The sequence below is a fragment of the Triplophysa rosa genome, linkage group LG23, assembly GCF_024868665.1.
Source record: "Triplophysa rosa linkage group LG23, Trosa_1v2, whole genome shotgun sequence".
NCBI classification, from domain to species: domain Eukaryota; kingdom Metazoa; phylum Chordata; class Actinopteri; order Cypriniformes; family Nemacheilidae; genus Triplophysa; species Triplophysa rosa.
Window position 1 is genome coordinate 2,923,433 of NC_079912.1, and position 13,730 is coordinate 2,937,162.

Consider the following 13,730-nt stretch of genomic DNA (forward strand, 5'->3'; position numbering starts at 1 on the left):
GCCATCAGCTTTATTAACCAGTATGCACGGAGATGCCCAACTGGAAAAAGAAGGCTCAGCTAACCCATTTTTCAGTAAATACTCAACCTCTGTCTCCAACTTACGTCGTTTATCCATAGACACACGATAATAATGCTGACGAACAGGTTTAGAGTCCCCCACATCAATATCATGTTCAATTAAATTGGTCTGCGAAGGAGTATCTGAAAAAAGACACACATACGCATTAATTGAAAGAGTCATATCAGAACAATGTTCTTTGGGAAGGTGCCCCAGCATAACACTCAAATTCCCAAGGAATTCAGTGTTTTTTAAACAGCCTTGGGTAACAGATTCATCAGGATACAGCTCCTCATCAGAAACATATCCAGACGGAACAAAGTCCAAAGTTACTATATCCTCTGAACCAGCCAAAAGTACAGGTTTCACATAAGAACCCTCTGGATCCCCAACCGACAAATCAAAGGTGGCACTGTCAACAACATTACGTGTATAATAAGGTTTCAAAAGATTGACATGACAAACACGTTTTTTTTTCTCCTATCAGGAGTTTCAATTAAATAATTCAACCCTGAAACCTGACGTAACACAGTATACGGACCAACAAACTTTGCTTGAAAAGGAGAACCCACCACTGGTATTAAAGGAAGCACCTGATCACCAGGTTGAAACACTCGAACTTCTGTTCGACGGTCAAATAACCGCTTCATTCTACCCTGTGAATGCGCCAAATTCACTTTAGCCTGCGCACAGGATTGAATCAGTCTCCTTCGAAAATCACTTACATAACTCATCAGATTGTCCGGTGGATCAACATCTTTCAACTCCTCCGACAGAAGGAACATTGGACTACGCACAGAATGCCCAAACACCAGCTCATTTGGACTAAATCCTGTGCTTTCCTGAGAAGCCTCCCTAGCGGCCATAAGAAGCCAGGGTAAACCGGCTTCCCAGTCACCCTTCAGATGTGTACAAAACGACCGCAACAGAGACTTCAGCGTCTGATGAAAGCGCTCTAGCACCCCCTGACTTTGATCATGGTAAGCACTAGCTTTCTGATGTTTAATATGCAATTTCTGCAATATTTGAGCAAAAAATTTAGAAGTAAAGTTTGATCCTTGATCTGTTTGTAAGACCATAGGACTCCAGAACAAAGAAATAAATTTCGTTAAAGCTTTTAACACTGCCTTTGCAGTAATAGAACTTAAAGGATAGGCTGCCGGAAACCTGGTTGCCTGACACATTACTGTAAGTAAATACATACTCCCTGCTTTAGACTTAGGCAAGGGGCCCACACAATCCACGATCAAATATTCAAATGGTTGGTGTTCCACTGGAATTGGCTGGAGTGGTGCAGGTTTTAAAGTCTGATTCTGCTTGCCAGTCAATTGACAAATGTGGCAGGTTTTAATGAATACAGACACATCACGTTTGAGTTTAGGCCAGAAAAAACTCTTCAAAATTAATTGATAGGTCTTTTTTACACCCAGGTGCCCTGAGGAATCATGAGCGGTCTTCAAAATAAGATCACAGAAATTTCTTGGCACAACAATTTGAACAATTTGGTCTCCAATAAAATCTTTACCATGAGGGACCCACTTTCTGACCAAAACTTCCCCATCTAAGAAATATCCCGAAGGTGTCTCTTTCCACAACCGTAGAGGAAGGACTCTGTCAAATAAATCAACAAGTGATACATCTGCTTGTTGCTCCTTCACTAGTTCACCAAGAGAAATAGTTAGAACAGAAGGTATTTCAATCCAGGTTTTTCCTTCTTTAATATCTGCCTGAATCACAGGTAAAGACTTACTCCCAGCACGAGTCACCACAGAAGAAACAAACACTTCTGGAAAAGTCTGGGCACTTTCATTGCACATGTCTGTAACAGATAAAGGAGAGACAACCAAAGCTGGCGGATCTTCAGACCATACCCTACTCCCAGCTAAATTGTTTCCAAGAATAATGTCTACCCCTTCAACAGGTAAACGGGGTCGTACTCCCAGTGTGACCTCACCCTGCACCAAATCAGACGCCATCAACACTTTATGTAAAGGAACAGATACAACTGACAGTCCTATTCCTCTAATCAAAACATTGTCACCAGTGTATGATTCTCTGGAAAAAGGCAAAACATTTTCAGAAATAAAAGATTCTGTTACACCAGTGTCTCGAAGGATTTTTACTAGTCTTCTTTCTTTAGAGTCTCTTAATGAAACATAACCTTCTGTAACAAAAGGGAAAAAACTAGAATCCACAGTTTTACCATCATCTTCTACAGTCCTTTCACCTGATGATTGAACAGATGTCATCAATCCTACCGGCTTTGCTCCAAAAGCAGAGCTTTTGGTCCTTTCATTACCTCCCAGATAATGAGCTTTAGCTTTCAACATTGGACAATTATTTTTCCAATGGCCCTTACCCTGGCAGTAATGACAAACATCTGTCAATTCACTTTTCCCACCTTGGAGCAAATTTTTCCCCCTAGAGAAGCTGGAACTATCCATATTTTTATCACTTACAACCCAATCGTTTTCTCGTCCAACTTCTCTGACAAATCTTTGTCCAAACTGGTTTTTGTGAATTAAGGCATATTCATCGGCTAAGATTGCCGCATCGTAAACTGTACGAGATTTTCCTTCAGCCACAAAAGTAGCAGTACGAGCTGGTATTGAGTTCTTAAATTGTTCTAATACTATCACCTCTTTTAATTCATCAAAATTTTTAATGTCAGAGGCAGAATACCAGCGATTAAAATGGGTTTGAATTTCTCTCATAAATTCCACATATGTTTGCCTTTCCGTTTTTTGCCAACCTCTAAACCGCTGTCTATATGCCTCTGGCACCAATTCATAAGCCTTCAAAATAGTTGCTTTCACGCATTCATAATTTCCCGAATCCTGATCATTTAAAGAGGAAAAAACCTCCTGAGCTCTCCCCGTGAGAACACACTGCAATAACAAGATGCGCGCTGAATCCAACCAACCCCTAGCATAACTAGTCGCTCAAACAAAGAGAAAAATGTTTCAATTTCCCGTTCGTCAAATTTAGGCACCAATCTTAAATTCGTAGCCACATCAAAATCTATACACTCATGTTCACTACCTTCAATAGATAATCTTTTGGCTTCTTTTGAAATTTTCCCTTCATTAATCAAATCCAGTTTATAACGCTCAAGATTTATCCTCTTTTTTTCATTATCATATTTAGCCTCTATTTTTTTCTCCTCAATCTTTTCCTTAGACTTCATCTCTAACAAAAGTAATTTTTTCTGTTGCTCGAAAGTCAAAGACATCCTGCTACCCTGAGATATAGATGTTGTTGGTTCTGATTTAAGAACCTTCTGGTCTACTAAAGCAGATATCAAAATTGATTTTAAACTTTCCTTTAATCGTTTATCAGCAATAGAAAGACCAACATGATAATGGCTTGCTAGCGCTAACAACTGATCTTTCGAACACTCACTTAAAAGATCCTCCGATGTATTTCGAATAAACTCTTCAATATTGGAAGTCATGATTTACATTTCTGTTATCCCTACAAATGATCAAAACCTAACAAACCCGAATAAACACTGATAAATTCCTATAAGCCTATTCAGTCAGTATTAAATTCAGTTATAGCTCACCAGTCGTTGAACTTGATGTAAATTCCAACAAACAAACAACGGACACAAAATTCTACAAACATTTCCTCTAACTTTTCAATCGTAATACCAATCGAAAAAATATACTACTTACTCACCAAACAAGATAATGAAAACCCGGTGTTCTCAATTATAATGAATCGACGAGCCCCCATATTTGTCACGGCCAGCTCAAAGCAGTGGCAAATAAGGGAGACTACGAGCACAAGTTAACGTAAAAAAAAGGTTTATTATACAAAATAAAACATAATAATCATAAACCAAACTATAAGTAAACAAGTAAGCTAATCCATAAACAAAGTAATTAAACAAAACAAAACAAAGGGGCAACAGACAAAATGCTCTCCTCTCTTCGGGAAGCTCCCACCTTTTAAAGTCCTTCCCAGGTGTCTCGAATTCTCCATACAAGAGATCCCACCCCTTCGGGGTGGGATCCCACCACATCCACCGGCACGTCACAATTGCCATAATGCATTCAAAATGCAATATATTACAAATATATAAATAAAAAACATAAATAAAAATAGAAAGAATAATTTCAAAGATAAACAACTAACTTCAGCTTATGCATGATGCATTTAGTTTACCTAAATTAGTACACATTTTTCAAAGTTCTGTTTTTATTTTTCACTATTAAATAGTAATATATTTCTTAACATAAAAATAGTGTAGTACTATACGTAGTATTTACTATAGTAAACTGCAGTAAAATTCCAAGATACTATAGTGTTTTTGAGCCTTACTATAGTATGCTACAGTATTTACTAGTTTATAAACTTACTACATGGGCTCTACAATTTTCTATAGCAAATACTATTGTTACATTACATTAGTGTTCAGGTTAACCAGACTATTATTTTGGGAGGTCATCGGAAGACGCATAATGTGTGCTTGACAATAGCTTCACCCAAACAGTAAAATGTTTGTGAAATAAACTCTCAGAGCAACTCTGGAGATGAAGTTCATGTGTTTATGTCCTATTACAGCGCAGACGCAGACAAATCCATGAGCATCATGCGTGTAGCATGTCAAACTGTGCAGTTCTTTCACATGCAGAACAGCCAGATGGTTAAATGTCTAAATGTTTAAATAACAGGATTCCACGTCCACGAGTCCGCATCTAGTTATATGGACTCAATGCAGACAGAAAACGAGTTTCACTCGCAAAATAGACTAAAACTAAGTAAATTAACAGTGCACCATTGATTAACGTCACACAGAAAAAAGCACAATGACAATGACAAACACAATTCAAACAAATAAGCGGCTCTGTTTAATGCACCTTATCAGGAAATTTTCACAGCTTTAGATGAACATCACCTGTAAATAACAGATGAACACGTGGTCTTACTGTAACTGGAATTATTTAATTACTGAGAGTGTTAATTTAACAATGGGGGTTTTGCTGTGTACGTTACATTATAGTGTGTATGCAGTTATATGAACACCAACCCATCTCACACTGTTAAAAATTACACCGTGATTTTACAGGAAATCACTGTAAGAAACCTGGAATGTGTCAGTACAATACTGTGATTTAGTTTACAGGATATTATTGCCTACTAGTTGCATTACTTTCGGAAATTCTTGTGACGAGACAGCACAGCATTGTGCTTTTACAACAATCAAGCAACCCACATTAAAAATGCAGTGTGATTTTACAGGAAATTACAGTCTAATTATTTAAGTGTAAAGGCCAGTACTGTACTGTGACTTTACAGGATATTACTGGCTACTAGTTGCATGACTTTCACAGTGGAAGTCAGGGCAGTACTGCACTGTGATTATACAGTTAATGACAGAGATAGGCAGTATTTGTATGTTTATTTAAAATACAAATTTGAAATACTATTTTGTATTTTAACCCTTAACATGCACATGGCACTTAATATTTGTGTGACAAGCAGAGCGGGATGAGGGCCGTGAGGGAACGGCGCGAAGCCGCTGCGCGTTGCACCAGTCTCGCATCTCTCACGGAGGAGCTCCAGAAGCATAAAAGGAGGAGCGACAACCATGAAGGGGAGAGAGGACCGGGTCTGGAGTTTATATTATGTTTTATTATGTTTGTGTGGCCAGCAGTCGGCTGTGAGGGAGCTGTCTGCACTTTACTTTTGTTTAGTTGTTTGTTTATTATATGTTCGCCGGTTCCCGCCTCCTTCTTCCCGTTTATACGAACATTGTTACAATTTGTTTTATTGAAAGTAACTCATTTGGAAGCCACCATCAGAGTGGTGTGCATTAGGTGTGCTGTACATGTCTGCTTTTAAAGTACATTTGTTATGCTCATGCAAATGTGTATCTAATCAAATAGTGTTAGTTCTAAAAATAGACATCACTTTTTAACTTGATTTAATGATTTCATCTGGATTGTGTGTTGATCCTGAAAGAATATTATGTTGTGAGGGAGTTTAATTACATTTTGATGTCTAAAAAGATTTGTGAAAACAGAATGCTAGTGGTGTGACATTTGAACCGAGGCTTCGAATCTTGTGTCGAGCAAAATGGGCGTGCCAGGTGAAGCCGTGATTCGAAGCTTGTGTTGTTAACGTAGAAATCACGTGACCAATGACAAATATGAAGCTTCACTTTCTGCTCATTTGAGTTTCGCTTAGCATGTCAGAACATTCGAACCCCAGAGCTTTTATTACGAGTTCTTTGCTTTATTCACATTTTAGTCCCACATAATACTGTATAGATAGTATTGTGTCATGATTCTGCCTGATCATGTCAGGTATTTCTTGGTCTTGTGGCAGAATCTTGGCAGGATCCCTTGTTTCATGTGGAGAGAGACAGTTTTGGTCCGTCATACTCTCTCTCCCCAGGTCTCTCTGTTCCCGCCCTTTCATCTTGTTATTGCTTGTTTATTAGTTCATGTCCCGCACCTGTTCCCTCTTGATTTGCTCCCCTTTATATAGCCCTCATGTTTCATTGTCCTGTGTTCGGTCATTGTGTGTGTTTCATTCTCGTGCTTGTCTGTGGATATACCCCTGTGCCTTGTTCGTTGCCATTTACTGTTACCCACGCTCGTGTTCCTGTTTGTGATTATTCTGACTTATAAGTCTAGTTGAGTATTAGTTCTGTTGTAGTCTTACCAAGTGTTGTATAGTCTCTGTTAGTTTAGTGTAGTCAGTCTGTGTTCCTGTTTACTGTATTATTGTTTTATCCCCCGTGGGTCCTTGTTTTGTGTTTTATTAATAAATCTCATTTATTAACCCCATAATTCCCTGCTGCCTGCAACTGGGTTCTCTCCCGAGTGTTTCATGACAGTATTGTATGTATGTGTGTGTGTGTGTGTGTGTGTGTGTGTGCGTGTGTGTGTGTGTGTGTGTGTGTGTGTGTGTGTGTGTGTGTGTGTGATTATGGGCGTGTGAATATTATTCTGTACAACATACAGCATCGAATCGTATGAATATTAAACTCATATTTGAATTTATTGCCACACTTGAATGGGTAAATTAATTTATTATATCTCGAAACAATCAGGGAAAGTCTCTGTGCTTCATTCGAGGCTTCATTTTACCATCACTACAGAATGCAAAAAAAGGACAGCAGAGTTTAGAATCATACAGACATCAAGAATTAGTGTATGAATCTCAAATATGGTGACAAACAACAAACGCTATGCAACAATGCATGCTGGGTAACATCATAGTACAAAACTCATCCATGACTCAACTTCATGCTGCAATGCATGCTGTTTCTTTTGTTGATTGTCATCAGCGGCTGCTGGCACATTATGGAAAGCTCAAATCTAATTGGATGCCGCATTTCACTTCAGGGCGACAGGGGAAAAATCCACACACTGGACAAAAAGAATTGTCGCTTTCTCGCGGCGCAATTGATCACACGCAAGGTAAAAGGCTTCAGATCTATTGTTTTTTATCCCAGCGCGTTATTGCATCTCACAATCGCATCGCTCTATTATAGAGTTTTCACACTGCATGAGATCGTGTTTAGTGTTTCCTTAAGTTGACATCTTGACTTGTGAGTTAATACAACAGTGTTTGTAGCCTGTTGTAATAGGGTGTTTAGAAGCACATCTATTACAGCAAACTTTAATATTGGTTTTCTATATATGGTTACAATATTGGAAGAACTTGTGCCTTGTCTGTTTTCAACTTTCTTATTTTTTCTTCTCTAATGTAGTGTTAATCAGTTGTTAAGGAGCAAATAAAAAAGTTCCAATGACAGAAGTCAACAGTCAAATGCAAAAAACAAGAATCAGAGTATGAATCTTAACAATTAAGACAAGACAAATGCAAAAAGGAAAACAGTAGTACATGTATTCATGACACAATTCATGCTGGGATGCTGTCCAAATACCCACACCTGCAGTCTATGTACTTGACCACTTGACGTATTTCCTGTATTTGTCCCAAGTGTTCTAGTGGGCGTGAAGATCCCAAGTGAGCATGTTGTATTTCTAAACTGATGGGACACACTTAGTAAGTGCAAACGTTTAATGCATGTGGTGTTTCTAATTATGTGATAAAAAGCAGTTTTACAAAATACATAACCTTTCTCTGGAGTTTTCACCAATAAAATGTGCAACACTTTACGTTTCACTACAAAATTATGTCATATCTAATTAAATAGTCAAGTCAAGTAAGATTTATTGTATAGTGCTTTATATGTATTGGATTGAGCAGCTTTACAAAATGAATGGAAAGAAAAACACATGTTAGCCAAACATAGTATAGCCTAAAGACATACAAGAAAATTTTGCACAACATCTCATGAGACCCGGGCAAAAAGTCTCATTATTTATATCTGGAATGTGATGCATGATGGGATCCACTTAGCACTGAATACCACACTGAAGCGGTATTCAAGATAGCGTAGGTTTAGTGTGCTTTATGGGCTAGATTAAGACTAGAGCTCAACTAAAGCAAACCGGTAAGGCTTTAGATTACGGCCCGCAACGTACTGCATAGTTAAACAGAATTTACAGTGTAACTAATTGTAACAATAATGTACGTCTACAGTAGGCTACATATCGGTAGGTAAAGGAGAACAATATGCAGAGTTTGGGGAAGAAGTCAGAAAATTGAAAAAAACCTTTATACTTTAAGTATTTTAAAACTAAGGGGTAACTGTTTTAATATTACATGGTATGCATGACCTGCAGTTTGCTATACATCAGTCTTAGCGTGAACACACACTACATTTTTGTAATTGCAATGTACCCATAAATAAGCTACTTTGGATATTAATTAATTACGAGGTTCTTATTTCATTATTATAGCAAACACGAAATAAGGGGAAATTATGTGACAGCAAGAATGAAGCACGCAGTCTGTCAACTGTAAATTTGACTTTTGAGTTTTGACTTTAGGATTAATTTTTATTTTATTGATTTTAGGATTGTTGGTCACAAATCATTTCTTTTAATTATGAGTTATTTTAATGAGTTTTAATGTGTAACGCACAAAATCAATGTTGATATTTTGAGTTAATATGGCATGCAGTTCCCTCATAAATATATTTTTTAATTTTCCCAACTCTTACCCCTTTATTCCCCAAATTTTACATATTGTTCCGCTTTATCTACAGACATGTACTGTAGAGGTACATTATTGTTACAATTACTTACGCTGTAAATGCTGCTTAATTATGCGATACATTGCGGGCCGTAATCTAAAGCGTTACCAGTAAACCCTATTCAAATGTTAATATTTTTCAACATTAAATGTGGGTGCAAAAGTGATATTGCTTCAATGTAATTAACATTGACAAATCAACAATTTTAATATTGATTCAATGTTTTCATCTGCTCTCCTGCTATCTGGGATACATTACAATTGTATCTGTTTTACAATTTTATAAATATCTGTTAATCCTCTCTTGCGGTAATGTTTTGTAGTCATTCTCTTATCTTTGCATGTGTTGTGTTTTTTGCCGATAGTCCTAATTTTTTTCTATAATCTTGTGTTTTTTACTGTAAATACACCAATGCAATATGTATTCACAATTCTTTATCAATTTATGTAAATGTTTAAATAAAGAGTAAAATGTAAATTGTCCAAAGTTGGACATCACTTTTGGACACTATATGGCCCGGTTTCACAGACAAGGTTTAGCTAAAGCCAGGACTATGCCTTAGTTGAAGTGAGATATTTATGTCGCTTTTATAAAAATGCCTTCAAAGAATACATTACTGGTCTGCATCTTGAGACAAAACAATGGCACTTGTATATTTTAAGATATTTCTGGGCAAGTTATATTCAGTTAAGACAGGTCACACATTCATTTTAGTCTGGGACTAAGCCTATAGTCTGTGAAACCGATCCATATATGTCCTGGTACATAAAAAAAACTTTTATTTAGTCTATTTTAAATGAGCTTACCTTTTTCTTGAATCCTCTGGGAATTCTTCAAAAATCACTATCAAATATTCTACAGGAGTCAGCTTAGCTGTTTGCAAACTGCAGTGCTGATGTTCACAGCTCTCACAATAGTTCATTTCTCAGCTACCACCACCCATTTCTCCCATCTTATCTTTTTTTCTTTTTACATTCTGGAGGGCAGAAAACAGTGCTTGTATTGTGTGAGCCACACTGAGATCATTCTCTCTCATGCAAACAGCCCAGACCAGCAACTATCCATGCACGTTTTCCTATTTTCTTATAATTCTTTTTCTGTCCCCACAGGCAACAATAAAGCATTCATTAGCACTTTCCATGCCTGAATCTGAGAATCAGCTATTAGAGACTTTGAGAAAAAGAATGTTTCTGACAGTTAACATGGAGATGATGGCCTACACATCTAAGTGTATTTCTGGAGACCTATTACCACAATTTAGATTAATGCAAGTTCGCTTTCTGACGGTCTCTCGGCGTTGTGTCGAACCGACAGATGGGGTTTGATCTTGAGAACCTATCACTCTGATTGTTCTTTTCAAAAGGCCAATGAAATTGGCGAATGGTATGACGCGCCAGTCTCCGCCCCGTACATATGAGTATAAAAGGAAGATGGCGCGTCCATTCATTCACATTTTGTTCTTCGGCACCTGCTGAGCATCTTTATATGCAAAGCGCTTATCTCTCGGTACTACTGGACCATTCGATGCAGATCAGCGGACTCGGCCTCTCGGTACGACCCCCCTCGGGCATTTCGGTGGAAAGCCATAAGTGTCTAAAAGGGCAAGTTTTCCTGAAAGAGTTGAGAATTTCCTACAGCATGCATGTGTCACTGACATGTCTCACCGCTGTAATCTTGGGTGTGACCGCTTTGTTCTTGAATCAGATGGGCACAAATCCTGTGTCAAATGCTTGGGGCTCAAGCATGCTGAGACAGCGTTCGTGGATCTGACATGTCCGCACAGCAAGCACATGGCGATCAGGGTGTTGCTGTCACGTAAAAAAGTATTTTTTTACGCAGCCACGTGTTGTGGCTGCGTCCATGCAGAACACAGCCACAACACCGTCTGCTTCCCGCACCACGGCGGGTTCCGAGCGTATGCTGCCTTGGTGATTGACGTACGCCACGGCAGTCGTGCTGTCCGACTGGACCACTGTGAAGTACGGGCTGTAAAATCTGGAAGACATCTCGGTTAGAGGGAGGCCACCACGGGGGGCGGGGCTGCTGGGGGGCAGGCTTCTGCTTCTTCACCACGGAGAACCTCCACGGTGTCACCACACAGCCCCGCTTGCGAGATGGGCGCATCTAGAAGGCGAGCCTTCTGATCGTCACTATGCAAGGATGAGCCACAAATGTCTCCCTTGGACCACTATCGTGGACATTGTCCGATCAACCAGATCTTAACGCTTTGACTTATGACCCGACCACCATAGCATTATGAACCTGATGGCAGTTTAACCCACAGCATCATAAGTCTCGGCCTCGCATCTCTCACGGAGGAGATCGGAAGCATAAAAGGACGAGCGACAGGAGGATACGGCGAGAGAGGACCGGGCCCTGACATGTTAATTTTTGTTTATGTTTTTTACTTCCAGATTATTGTTTGTTTATTTTGATTAAACGTTTGTGATTGTTCGCCGGTTCCCGCCTCATTCCTTCCCTTTTATTGAACCTTGTTACAACAATATTTACAATAAAGACAAACAAAACCCTGTGGATGAATGAATGCGTGTGTGTACATAAAGTCCATACTCCAAAGTGTACCTAGCTAGCCAAAATACGTGACCAAAACCTCTTTTGACCAAACTTGCGTTGTGGCAACCGGAAAAGTTAAATTCCCGGATTCGTCACCTCGATATAACCTTGTGACGTAATCTGACAGTCGTGGTCACGTAGTGACATCGTAATGGATTAAAAAATATTTGTTGCTAACCAGTTAGTAATTTAAATATTTTATTTAATATTCTTTTGGGCGGACATGCAGTTCAACTAATTTAACTTGTCCTTATTTGCCCATAACTATTTTAGAGACTTTTTAAATAACATATAATGACACCGACTCAGAGTTTGAATACTTTTCATTTATATTAGGGATGCACCGATCTGATATTCTGGATCGGAATTGGGGCCGATACGGGTCTTTTTTGTTGGATCGGGTATCAGACAGACATGGATGTTACTCTTAAGCTTCAAAAGGTACTGAACCAATATAGCATAACTAAGAAACTCTGATCTCCGCTGGTGCTGTCATCTGTCAATCTCCATCCAGCATGCATGTGTCCAGTAACAGTCAGGACGTTACTCGTTCCAATGTTTTCATTATTCTTCATAATCGCATAGATAATCGCCTATGGTTTTGCTTAAAATGTATTTTGCCAGAGAAGGTACTCGCTGAGTGTATTAGATTAAAGCACTGGAAGTGGTCTATGTTGTGTGTCATTCATACACAATAACTTTTTTAACTGTTGGATGGATGCGATGCACTTTGAGTTAAACACATAACATATCTCTTCTCTTTGTGTTAAAACTGTTTTGAACTTGGGGAGCAAAGATCCCCGCAACATAAGAAGGATCATCATCAGGACGCATCATTATGCATCTGCAATGCGCATGAACAAGTCTGTTTCACTCTGCATTGGAGACTTTTATAGGGTGATGGTTTTGTTAAATTAACAGAGATAGTAGTATTTTACTCAAGTACATTTTTTAAGTATCTGTACTTTATGAGACTACATTGTAAAGCATAACAATTTAACTTAACTACTATCCACCTCTGGAAATAAAAATATATGCAATTCTATGTTGATCAAGAAAAAACAGTGCTAGTATCAGATCAGGATTGGTATCGACCGATACTCAGAATTCAGGTATCGGAATCGGATTGGCAAAGGAAAAAGTGGTATCAGTGCATCCTTAGATAAAACCTACTTATTGACAGCAACATAACGACAGCCACATATCATATCGTGTTCAAAACAGTATACAAACACGTTTAAATACTTTCAAATGAACAACAAAGTGTTAGTTCAGATACTTAACTTTATATAACAGTTATTTAAAACATATAGCATTGAGCATGATTCACAACAGATAAATAATTAAGTCTACAGAAGCATAAATATTACATAAAAACACTTCAAATAGAAGATATTTACTTAATGTGATTGCTGGTCTTTTTATACAGAGTTATTTGTCCTCTTCCGGTGCCGTGTTATGTCCCGTTGCCATTGCTCTTAACCTCCACCGGTGATATATACTGTATGCCTTAAAAATAATAAAAATATAATGAAATTAAACCTAAAGCAACATTTTTTTGCACTTTACTCTCATTTACTTTTGTAAAAGCCATTTATTTGTTGAGAAGTAATGAGTCTTACCTGATAAAACGAAATTTCCTGTCAGAGGTTTAAATTTGTTTTTCACTAGTATTAATCAACAATTGTGAAATTAAAACATGTCTTACTTCGGAGATGTAACGGTTTCAGCACCACCGGCCACGCCCTCCATGTCGTCACCGCCAGCTCGCTTCACCCGTTCCCTCTCCCCGGAGTTCTGAACTCAGTTTCCCAGCATGCACCGCACATCCACCATTTTTGATTAGTCCACACCTGCATCACATCATCAGGATTCTATTTAAGTTTGCACCTTTTTGTTCTTCCCTGTTCAGTCTTGTTGTCTTCACTGCAATTCTTTACCCCGATAAGTATACTTACCTGTTTTTGAAATA

At 38.4% G+C, this 13,730-nt stretch overlaps 1 protein-coding gene across 1 annotated transcript in view; it reads right to left on the reverse strand.

Moving 5' to 3' along the window:
• cdh19 (cadherin 19, type 2) overlaps positions 1 to 13,680 on the reverse strand; it is a 187,679-nt gene extending 173,999 nt beyond the window's left edge. The window contains exons 1-2 of the mRNA XM_057323413.1: positions 13,159 to 13,680; positions 9,991 to 10,160 (exon numbers count right to left, since the gene is read on the reverse strand). The gene's annotated coding sequence lies outside the window, so the exon portion shown is untranslated. The remainder of the gene's footprint in view (positions 1 to 9,990; positions 10,161 to 13,158) is intronic.
• Between the last annotated feature and the right edge of the window lie 50 nt (positions 13,681 to 13,730).